This window comes from Leptonychotes weddellii, chromosome 5 (assembly GCF_054177405.1).
Source record: "Leptonychotes weddellii isolate Sample4059 chromosome 5, ASM5417740v2, whole genome shotgun sequence".
Lineage (NCBI taxonomy): Eukaryota > Metazoa > Chordata > Mammalia > Carnivora > Phocidae > Leptonychotes > Leptonychotes weddellii.
In genome coordinates this window covers 59142628-59153140 of record NC_138373.1, presented here as the reverse complement: position 1 = coordinate 59153140, position 10513 = coordinate 59142628, and the positions used below count along the sequence as shown (strand labels likewise).

General features: G+C 43.8%; 1 long non-coding RNA gene across 1 annotated transcript; it reads right to left on the bottom strand.

Annotated features, from left to right (window-relative positions):
• Positions 1 to 332: 332 nt before the first annotated feature.
• On the bottom strand, positions 333 to 5983 carry LOC145721678 (uncharacterized). The gene is made up of 2 exons (XR_014145512.1): positions 4588 to 5983; positions 333 to 933 (listed from the first exon to the last, which is right to left on the bottom strand). It is a non-coding gene; the product is annotated as an uncharacterized LOC145721678 (long non-coding RNA).
• Between the last annotated feature and the right edge of the window lie 4530 nt (positions 5984 to 10513).

The following is a 10513-nucleotide window of genomic DNA, read 5'->3' as shown; positions in this document are numbered from 1 at the left end:
GGTCCCTTACCCTTCCACCCTCCCCCTACATAGGCACCACTACGACCTGACTTTGAGCCTCATCATCACTCTCCTAGACTATTGTTTCCAACCAAATTCTCCTTCCCAGTCTCAGCATCTACCATGCTTCTCCACACGTAATCAAAGTAATCATTCCAAGGAGCAAATCTTAACATGCTCCTCCTCAGCCTGGGATCCCACTTGGAAGCTCTGCTTTGGGAAGTAGCACTTGGGCATGTATCTGTCATCGTGTCATAAACCTTACTGAATTTGAGTGGGAGGGGGAGCAGTGGATCAGTCAGCTTCAGCCCAGAAAATGAAAAACAACTCTAGACATTTCACACAGAGGGACTTTAATACAACAGAAGTGATTACGCAAATGTTGGAGGATCTGGGGATCCAGAAGACAAGGATACAATCAAGACATCAGCATGAAGGAGGCAGTGTGGCTAGAGTTCCAAATCTGGGGCCACCCAGCCGAGCTGGAACCACAGCAAGGACATCTGTCGGGAGCAGGAGCCTAGAAGAGATATAGTTACTGCTGGAGATGTCACCCAGAGCAGAGAGAGAACAAAAAATATCTTGCTTCTCCCTACATTTCGCCCTCCAATCTCATCCCAGTCCCTCTTATGGACCAAACCCAGCTGGAAGCCCGCTAAGGGGTCCTTGGAAACGCAGCTCCCTGCAATGCAGAGCAGAGTAAGGGAAGGGTAGAACATAAATGTGACAGCAAACAGGCACATGACTCACATAGAGGGGCAGGACATTTATACAGCAGTGGCTTGTTGGTTTGTTTGCCTTCACAGCCAGAAAGCTCAGTTACAGGACTGCGCACACGGGAGCTCTGGAAACCTGCGACTTCTTCAGCAGGGATGGTTTGCACACTTACCTTTCCCAAATCTCTTCAAGCATGTCAACTCCCATGTTTGTCCCCTAAATAGGAAACGAATAGTTCTTGGTTCAGATCATTTGGTCCCGCCTGGACTAACATTCTTGCTCTACTTATTTAAAACCCTCCCATCTTTGAAATCCCAGTTTAATTCCTGTCTTCTCTTCTACCAGCATTTCCTGCCCACCACCATCAGGACAGGGTGGACAAGTATGATCAATTCTAGCTGAATACAGGATGGCTGAAAAGTTGCAGGATGCACAATTAAAGTCTGTTCACAATAACATTAGAGGGACTTCCTGTGTTACCTTCCTACATGAAAGGGCTTCTATTAATGTAACTTCTAGCCCCCCTCCACCCTCCAAGAGGTGGACAGTCTTCTGAGATGACTAGACTGGGCATTCTTGGTTCAGCTCTATCATTTTGTCTCTTGGGAGCAAACTTACCTGCCCTCTACCTGCCCTGTCCTCTATTCCTCCATACTATCACCTGGCCCATGCCCACATGAATGAGGGGTAAGTGTATTAAATTTTGGAATTATTTTGCAGGCCCATTTGGTTCTCACAATGAGCTATGGCTTCTAGCTTAGCCTTTAACAATAATAAAGAAATACTGAGGCCCCATGTGATACTCTGGGTCCCTCAGTTTTTTCAAAACCTGAGCAGGATGGAGGATGCTATTTATCAGTTCCTCTAAGAAATTCCTAACATATGTCTTTTATCTCAGGCTCCCATTTATAGATTCCTTGATATCCATTTCTTTGTTGTTTTGTTTTAAGATTTATTTATTTATTTTAGAAAGAGAGCACAAGCAGAGGGAGAGACAGAGGGAGAGGGAGAGAGAGAGAAAAAAGCAGACTCCCCATTGAGTGGGGAGCCTGACGCGGGGCTCAATCTCACAACCCTGAGATAGTGATCTGAGCTGAAATCAAGAGTCAGACGCTCAACCAACTGAGCCACCTAGGCGCCCTCCATTCCTTTGTTTTTTAATGAAATATACCCCTAACTCTAACCTGGTCCTTTCTGGATTTTGGCTATGACCTAGCATTTCTCTGGCTTGAAATGTCAGCACAGTAGACCCTCATCTCCCCTTCTGTTAGAATTGCTTGATGCCTCCAGGTCCTGCCTCCTTGCTTTTTACAACCCACCCTATTGGAACAAGTCATTTTCAGCCCAACATGATTCTGACTCTTTTGAGCCCTTAGTGAGGCATCTTCATGTGGTTGCTAAGAACATGGGCTCTGGAGCCAGATGGCCTGGATTTGAATGGTCTCCCCACTTAACAGCTGTCTAGCCTGGGGCTAGATACTTAAACTCCCTATATTATAGCATTACATAATAATTGATGTTCATAAAGATAATGTGAATCATCAAACCAAAATTCAAAATCTGTTGAATGTGCTGTTTAAGGAGAAAGAAAAATATATAGCACATTCTAGAAATATTTATATCCACATAGTTTTCAGATTGTTGGTGCTTGAAGGGCTAAGCTTGGATTATCTTGAAAACCAATTTGGAAAAGAGGTATCACTTCCTGACATAGCTATGTAACTGAAGCACAAACAGTGGAGGCAACACAGTACACCTTAAAAGGTCTAGACTCAAAGGCAGACCTGAGTTTGAATCCTATCTTTGCCCTCAGCATGTCAACTCATGTAAGGTATTTGACTTTCCTAAGCACCTGCATCTGTGTGTGAAAGTGGGCATAAAAATTATTACCTTGCAAAATCATCATGAAATAATGTAGGTGCAAGAAGATGTGTGGGTACTGACTCTGGGCAGGGGAGGGTTCTTCAAAGCCACACCCTCAATCCACTGGGATTTGGACCACGAATGCTGTTGAGCGGACTCAGACAGAAATCTTCTGCCCATCAACTTCTTTGCCCCATAGAAATAGGAAGACCCCCTTGGAAGAAAAAGGATAGCTTCCTTTTGCTATTCAAAATCATTTAGGGGCACCTGGGTAGCTCAGTTGGTTTTAGCATCTGCCTTCAGCTTAGGTCATGATCTCAGGGGCCTGGGAGCCTGCCTCTCCCTCTCCCTCCTTCTGCCCCAGCCCCACCCCCAGCTTGTGTGCGTGCACATGCTTTCTCTCTCTCAAATAAATAAGTAAATAATCTAAAAAAACAAAACAAAAACACAATCATTAAAATATGTTGGATGGGCTTGAAAACACCAACCAAATCCTGATTACACAGAATACAGAATTATAAAGTCCCTGATAATTCTTCATGAGGGTTGGAGATGAAAGGCAAACCTTCTCATTAAGGACTGAGAAACAATGATGAGCATTCACCCTGGATCTGTGAGGCTCAAACCCTGTCCTGACCCAGGTGCCCTGCTGACAGGCTTATGCGTGGGAAAGAGGCCATAGGAGTGAATATGAAGAGCTTTAATGAAAAGCTCATCTAAAGCAGTGCTCAGGGGGAAATGTATAGCCTTAAATACTTAGAAGAAAAATTGAAATAAATAAAGCATCTAACTCAGATAAAAGTGGACAAAAGGAATTAGTAAAGACATAAACGCAGAAATAAATTTAAAAGCAAGAAGTCATAGAACTAGTAAATATATCAAAGAGCTCATCATAGGAAAAAATACTCTTCTTTTCTATACCTGTTGGTTATGAATGTATTACATAATCAAAAATTAAATTATCCATCTATCACTACATAGATGATAGATGATAGATAGATAGATAGATAGATAGATAGATAGATAGATAGAGATAGATAATAGATATGATAGAGACAGAAAGAGGGGAAGGAAAGAAGGAAGGAAGGAAGGAAGGAAGGAAGGAAGGAAGGAAGGAAGGAAGGAAGGAAGGAAGGAAGGAAGGAAATGAGGGAGGGAGAGAGGGAAGAGAAAAGAATAGTTGTAGAGTTGGGATGACAGCCTGTCTTAGTTCCCTTGAAGGAGGTCAATAGTAAGAAAAGAAGGGACAGTCCAGTCCTATTCCTGGATACCATGCTGCTACCTGGGCTCACTGGCAGAAATCCATTTTGTCAGGGGTAATGGCTCTCTTGGGTAACTGCCCTAGATGTTACAAGGCCTACAAGGCCTTTGATGATCTACCCCCCTTCCCACATACACACACCAATGGTATCTTCTACCCTTCTCCTCTGTGCTCACCAAGGTCTGAACACTTGCCCCTGGCACACTCCCAACCGCTGCCTTTGCCCTTGTGACTCCTCCTGCCTGGAATGATTTTTCTCTGAGCAGTGGTGCACTCCCTCACATCCGTTGGGTCAAATGTCAGTTTACCTGTGAGACCTTTCCTGTCCACCTATTTCTAACAGCAGCTTCACCCTCCACACACCCTTGGCTAGTCTCAGCCAATCCAAGAGTAGCCAGTCTACTCTTCCCTGACTGTTTTCCTCCATAAGTCTGAGATACCATTTACTGCATTTGCTTATTTGCTTCCTACCTCCTTCTGTTAGAATGTCATTTCCAACGGGCAGAGACCAATGTTTTGTTCATTGTGTCCCCAGGGCCTGGAACCGTTTCTGGCACAGTGGAGGGATGCTTAGTAAATAGAAGAAAGTGAATGAATGAATGAATGAATGAGGACGCCCATAGTGCTGAAAGCAAGAGTATCACTATGATAAGTGTCTGGACACTTTGGACATCCAAGTCTCTGGACCTTCTACTTCCTCCCTGATTTAACCACAGATTACTCAGAAGAAGCCATGCTCTACTCACTTTGTGGGAGGACCCCATGGATCCCAGCATCTGGGTGATGTAGAGACTTTCCAGATGCAGGCACACAGTGCCCAAGGCAACAAGAACAGCAGTGGTACCATGTTGGTGGCCAGCTTCTAAACCCATCCACCTCCACACCCTTGGCTGTGAAGTCCACCAGCCTGGAGGGATGTGTGAAAGCATTTGCTCTCCTGGCAAGAGGCCAATATGACCAGGTTGGTAATCCAGTTTGAGTGAGTTTCCCTGGGGATTCTTGAGCATGTTGGGTTGAGAGTCTCCGGAGGCCTGACTCATAGGCATGCATAAACATTTGCTGAATCAGTGATGAAGGAAACACTGACTTCCTACTAATTTGAGCAGATAAAAATCCAGAATTGCATGGAGGCTGCCAGTGAAAAGGAAATACTATTTTTACCCCAACCTGTAAATAGTTTTTATATATCTTTTTAGTGTCTGGCAGGTAAAACTCACTCTGTAAATATTAGTTCCTTCCTTTTGTAGCCCCAAAATGTCTGACACTATCCTGGATTATGTGCGCCACTGCCCCCCCGCCCCTGGTCCCCAAGTATACACATACACCTCTTATGAACTGAGTACATTAAGGTTCTCCAGAGAACCAGAACCAACAGGATATATAGAGTTACAGAGAAAAAGATTATTATGAGGGACTGACTCATGAGTTTATGGAGGCTGGGAAGTCCCATGATGGGCCATCTGCAAGCCAGTGGTGTAGTTTCAGTCCAAACCCAAAGAGCACCTTTGTCTGAGGGCAGGAGGAGGTAGATGACTCAGCTCTAGCAGAAAGAGCAAATTCACCCCTTCTCTGCCTTTTTGTTCTATTCAGGCCCTCAGAGGATTGGATGAGGCTCACTCATCTGAGTGAGGGCAATCTTCTTAGCTCTGTCTATTCATTCAAACACTAATCTCTTCTGTAAACACCCTTACACACACACATAAACCCAGAGATGATGTTTTACCCACCGTGGGGGCATACCAGAGCCCAGTCAACTGACATAAAATTAACCACCATACCAACTGAACAATAATCATAATATATTTTTCCCATGGTAGTAGATCCAAGGGAAAACCTCTGACGATCTCTTACCCAATATAATAGAACAACACAACAAAAGGACAAATGTCTTTTGGCATAGTACATTCAGTTATTAACTTTGAACTGCCTTTATAACCTGATATTAAATATGGTCTTTATGGGCAATAAGCACATAATCAGGGGTGCCTGGGAGGCTCAGATGATTAAGCGTCTGCCTTCGGCTCGGGTCATGATCCCAGGGTCCTGGGATCGAGCCCCGCATCAGGCTCCCTGCTCAGCGGGAGTCTGCTTCTCCCTCTCCCTCTGCTGTTCCCCCTGCTGTGCTCTCTTGCTCTCTCTGTCAAATACATAAATAAAATCTTAAAAAAAAAAAAAAAAGGCTTTCTCTCTTAAATAAAATAAAATAAAATAAAATAAAATAAATGCACGATCATTTCTCTCTTGTCTCTGCAACTAGATTCTGAACAACTTGGAAAGTGGCACTGTGTCAAACACTCGGTGCGACTTGCTAGGATTTGGCCCTGGACTCAGGAGACAACAGGAGCTTTGACCATTCGTCTCCAGCATTTCCTTGGGTCCATAAGCTGGATTGGTTTGTCACTGAAATCTGTCCTCAGACTCTTCAACTGTAGGAGCTCCTCCCAGCAATACAAGGGTTCTAGGCACATAATGGTAATTTTTATATAAATTTATGGGGGTTTCTGGTGTCGAAAGTCACTCAAGTAATTATGTGTTCCTCAGGTTCCTTCATGTCAATAATTTGGCAATAATTGGTCTGCCCGCCCCAACTCCTCCACTAAGGGGCATTTTAAATACAACAATAGAAACAATAGAACAAAACAGATCTTAAGCCAAGTCCTCACCCTGTAAGGGGAGTTCTGTGAAGCAAGGGGACTGGGAGAGTTTGAATCAGCTTTCCAGTCTGCAAAGCAAAAATCAGTTTAACCATTTGGTTTCGTTTTCCATCTTCCTCCCCCCTGCATAATTGAGCTCTGGCAACAGGACTGGAGCCAGAGTCCCTCCCAGAGGGCTCCCCCCACCCTCAGTCTATGCCAGCTCCCCCTGGGGACGCAGACACCAGGCGGGGGAAGCCCTATGCTAATGGCTCACACTCCAGCAGAAAATCCATTGTTCTCTTCCAAAGAGAAAGTCGTGCGAACTGGGAGCAAAACTAGCCTTCAAGAGGCCTTAGGCAGGCAGCTCTTCAGAAACAATTATCTCACAAGCTGTGGATGCACCCTTTTTTTTTTCTTTCGACTTTTTGGCAAGCGAGCCTTGAAGAAAAGTGACTTACTGTTGCCTAACAGGATTAAATTCTTAACTGAAGCATTTTCTTCTAATCCATCCACTACTTTCTAATCCCCTGTGAGTCAGAATGTAAGGAAAAGTTTCTATTTCGACTCAAAACCCACATTCTTAGAAGTCCCCACACCCTTGCACACTTTAGACCCTCCTTGCTGACAGGGCAACCCCACACAGACTCTCCAGCTGAAGGCCTGGGGCAATATTTGCAACCACACCTTCTCCTTCAGTCATGGCTCTGCCCTGTACCTACTACTTGACCTTGCCTTGGGCCTTGACTTTTACCTTTTCTTTTCTTTGGTTTTTTGTTTTTGTTTTTTGTTTTTTAATGTGTGCACATCAGAGAAGTTCCTCCTGAAGGCAGATGCCATTCCGGAGGTCTTTAAAGGCAAAGGGCCCCTGGAGTCGTGTCCCGTGGGAGGCCTCAATGTTTCTCTCATTCTATGATACTGGTTTTATTTTGAGAGTCTTAACCCGAAACTCATAATGCAACGCCAACTCATTCTAACATATTTCCTATTAGTGGAAACATAAAAAAAATAATGTCGAAGTCAGAATTAAAATACCTAGATTTTGAGCCCAGTTCTCCTACCTACTAGCTGAGCTACTCACTATTTCCAAACCTCAGTGTTCTCATCCCTGAGAGGGAGCTGATCGGACCTCCGCAGGAATCTTCACAGACGGGGAGGGCAAGCATATGAGTTTGTATATGAAGGCATCTCATAAGCTACGATGCGCTCTACAAAGACAAGGCTTTCATATTTTCCACTTCAAATTTTGCTCTTAGATCGTGTGGTGTCTACAGAATGTTACTCTAAGGTTATCATCTGCAGAGTCTACCCACCCACATAAATTCCTGTGATCACTGGTCCTCTGGACAATCCTGCTGGTCTACCAAAAATAATATTAATGTTACTTAATCCAGGATTATCAGGGGTTTTCTGTTTGGCGGGTGTTAACTGCAATGTTGGCATAAGATTAGACTATTAGGCAAGGTAAATGTTTTGCAGAAGTATTTATTTCTCTAGCAGAGCAGGAATTTGCACAATTAATTCACTGGAAAGATTCACCAGGATATATGATATGAGAAGATTCTACCCCGTGAAAGACTGCCATCGCAAAGCAAAGCAGTAAAATTGATCCTTATTCATTGAGAAGCGTGTTGGAGTCCCATTTATGCAACGGGAGGCAAGAGAAATTTGTTCTGAATTTCAAAAGCATTGCCAGAAACCGGGTTCCTGACTTGTCTGCGCTACATGGACTACTCTTCTATTCCATGGGACACTCAGTGGCTTTGGTGTGTCCCCAGACTCAAAACTTAAAGCACTCAGATCTGTGTACGTTTGTACTGCAGCTTTTCACTAAGGCACTTAACATTTCTTGAGAGCAAGAACAGACACAATGACAAATTACCCCTGGGGAGGAGGCCAGGCAAACTCCAGGCCTGCCAGGCCACCAGGTGCTACGTCCCGGGCTCTCTTCCCCTCCTCCCTCTGGTTAGATGAGAGAATGTTCTTGCTGACAAGATCCAGAATATCCCAGCTACATTCATCTTCCTCCTCCTCAATCAGAGAGGCACTTGGCTCTCAGAGAGAACGGCTTGCAAATTCTACGAATGACAAGTCTGAGAACTGTTGCCAGGGCATCTCCAGCAGAAGTGGTTGGTCCGCCAATGGCAAGAGGACCTCCTCTTCGGAACCAAGAAGATGGAGCAATTTCCCTTGCTTGCCTTGATTAAAATATGTCTTTGCAGAGTTTTCTTCCAATCGTGATCTTTACAAAAGATGAATTAACAAATTCTTTGTTAATTCAGACACTCTGGAAAGAAGGTATTTTACAAGAAAACGTAGCTCTTTCTAGAGCATACTGCAGGTTAATGAAATGTTGCTCTGTGGAGGCCTGTAGGAAACCTGTTCTGACATCGAGGTTACATAAATTATATTTATCCTCTCAATGGTCTGTCTGTATTTGGTGCTTCTCAAGACCTGTGTGGTCCCTTTCATCACCCTTGCCTCAACTACGGGCAATTCTTACTTTTCTCATCAAAGTATGTCAAATAAGCAAACGTAAGCTTCAGCCCGGCGTCTTTTCAACCTGATTCATCCCCAAACCTGGCTTTCTGGGGTTTGAATTAATGAGGTATTATCATGACCGAGCCAATAAGCACCAGGGACTCAATCTGTGTTTGATGTCAGATGTTTGAGCTCCAATGAATCATTTACCCGTGTGTCCTAAGGCATGTTCTACTTTGTAGGATACATGAAATTACTAATCCTTACATCTTTTAATGGCATAAAATTTAAAACCCACAGAATATTAATACCAGATTCTTGTTTATTGTTTCATTATTTCTGAAACCATGCTCTGCAGTGAAGGTTTCCAAATATCTCAATATTAATGCGCTGCCCTGGGGAGGGGAGAAAAAAAAACAAAACTGAAATTGTCCTAAAACTACAATATGTGGCATAAGAAAAATCATTTCCTACACAATTAGCCCCTGTCACAATTGTCCACTGATCCCGGCTTTTGACTGCAGAGCCTGCACACCACGCTTAACCGTTTCACCGGCATCTTCTTTACTTGACTGCCAAATTCCTACAAACAGTTATGGTCCACAGACGGTTCTTCTGAACTCTTTTAATGATAGATTTACCTGAGCCCATTTTTACCACAATATATTCTGTTCTTTTGAGAAGAAAAAACGCCAAATTCCTGAGGGAAGGCCTGTGGCGGCCATATTTAAGTGGATCTGTACGTGTGGAGGGGTGAGTAGGAGGGGACTCGGAAAGGGGTCAGCGTTGTCCCTCTCAAATAGGCAAATGAGGATAAAAGCTGTCCCCAGAAAATGGGGGATAGTTCACCTACCAAGATTTTTTTTTTTTCTAAATTCAAAATCTACCATAAAACAGAAGGAACATGCTTCTCTACGTGGGGCCATTCCTTAAGTACATCAGATGAAAGAAGCATCTTTTGGTCCATTTCGTAGGGCTCTCAAATGTCCGCAGTCCAAAGCTCCCAACTTAATGTCTGAAATCTGTTTTCTTCTTACCATCATTTAAAAGCACTGTTACTGGTATGGAGTTCCTCAGAAAGTTGAAAATAGAGCTACCCTACGACCCAGCAATTGCACTACTGGGTATTTACCCCAAAGATACAAATGCAGTGATCCGAAGGGGTACGTGTATCCCAATGTTTATAGCAGCAATGTCCACAACAGCCAAACTATGGAAAGAGCCTAGATGTCCATCAACAGATGAATGGCTAAAGAAGATGTGGTTCATATATACAATGGAATATTATGCAGCCAACAAAAAATGAAATATTGCCATTTGCTACGACTTGGATGGAAGTAGAGGGTATTATGCTAAGCGAAATAAGTCAATCAGAGAAAGATAAGTATCATATGATCTCACTGATATGAGGAATTTGAGAAACAAGACAGAGGACAAGATAGGGGAAGGGAGGAAAAAGTGAAAGAAGATGAAACCAGAGAGGGAAACAAACCATTAAGAACTGAGGGTTGCTGGAGTGGTGGGGGGTGGGAGGGATGGAGTGGCTGGGTGATGGACA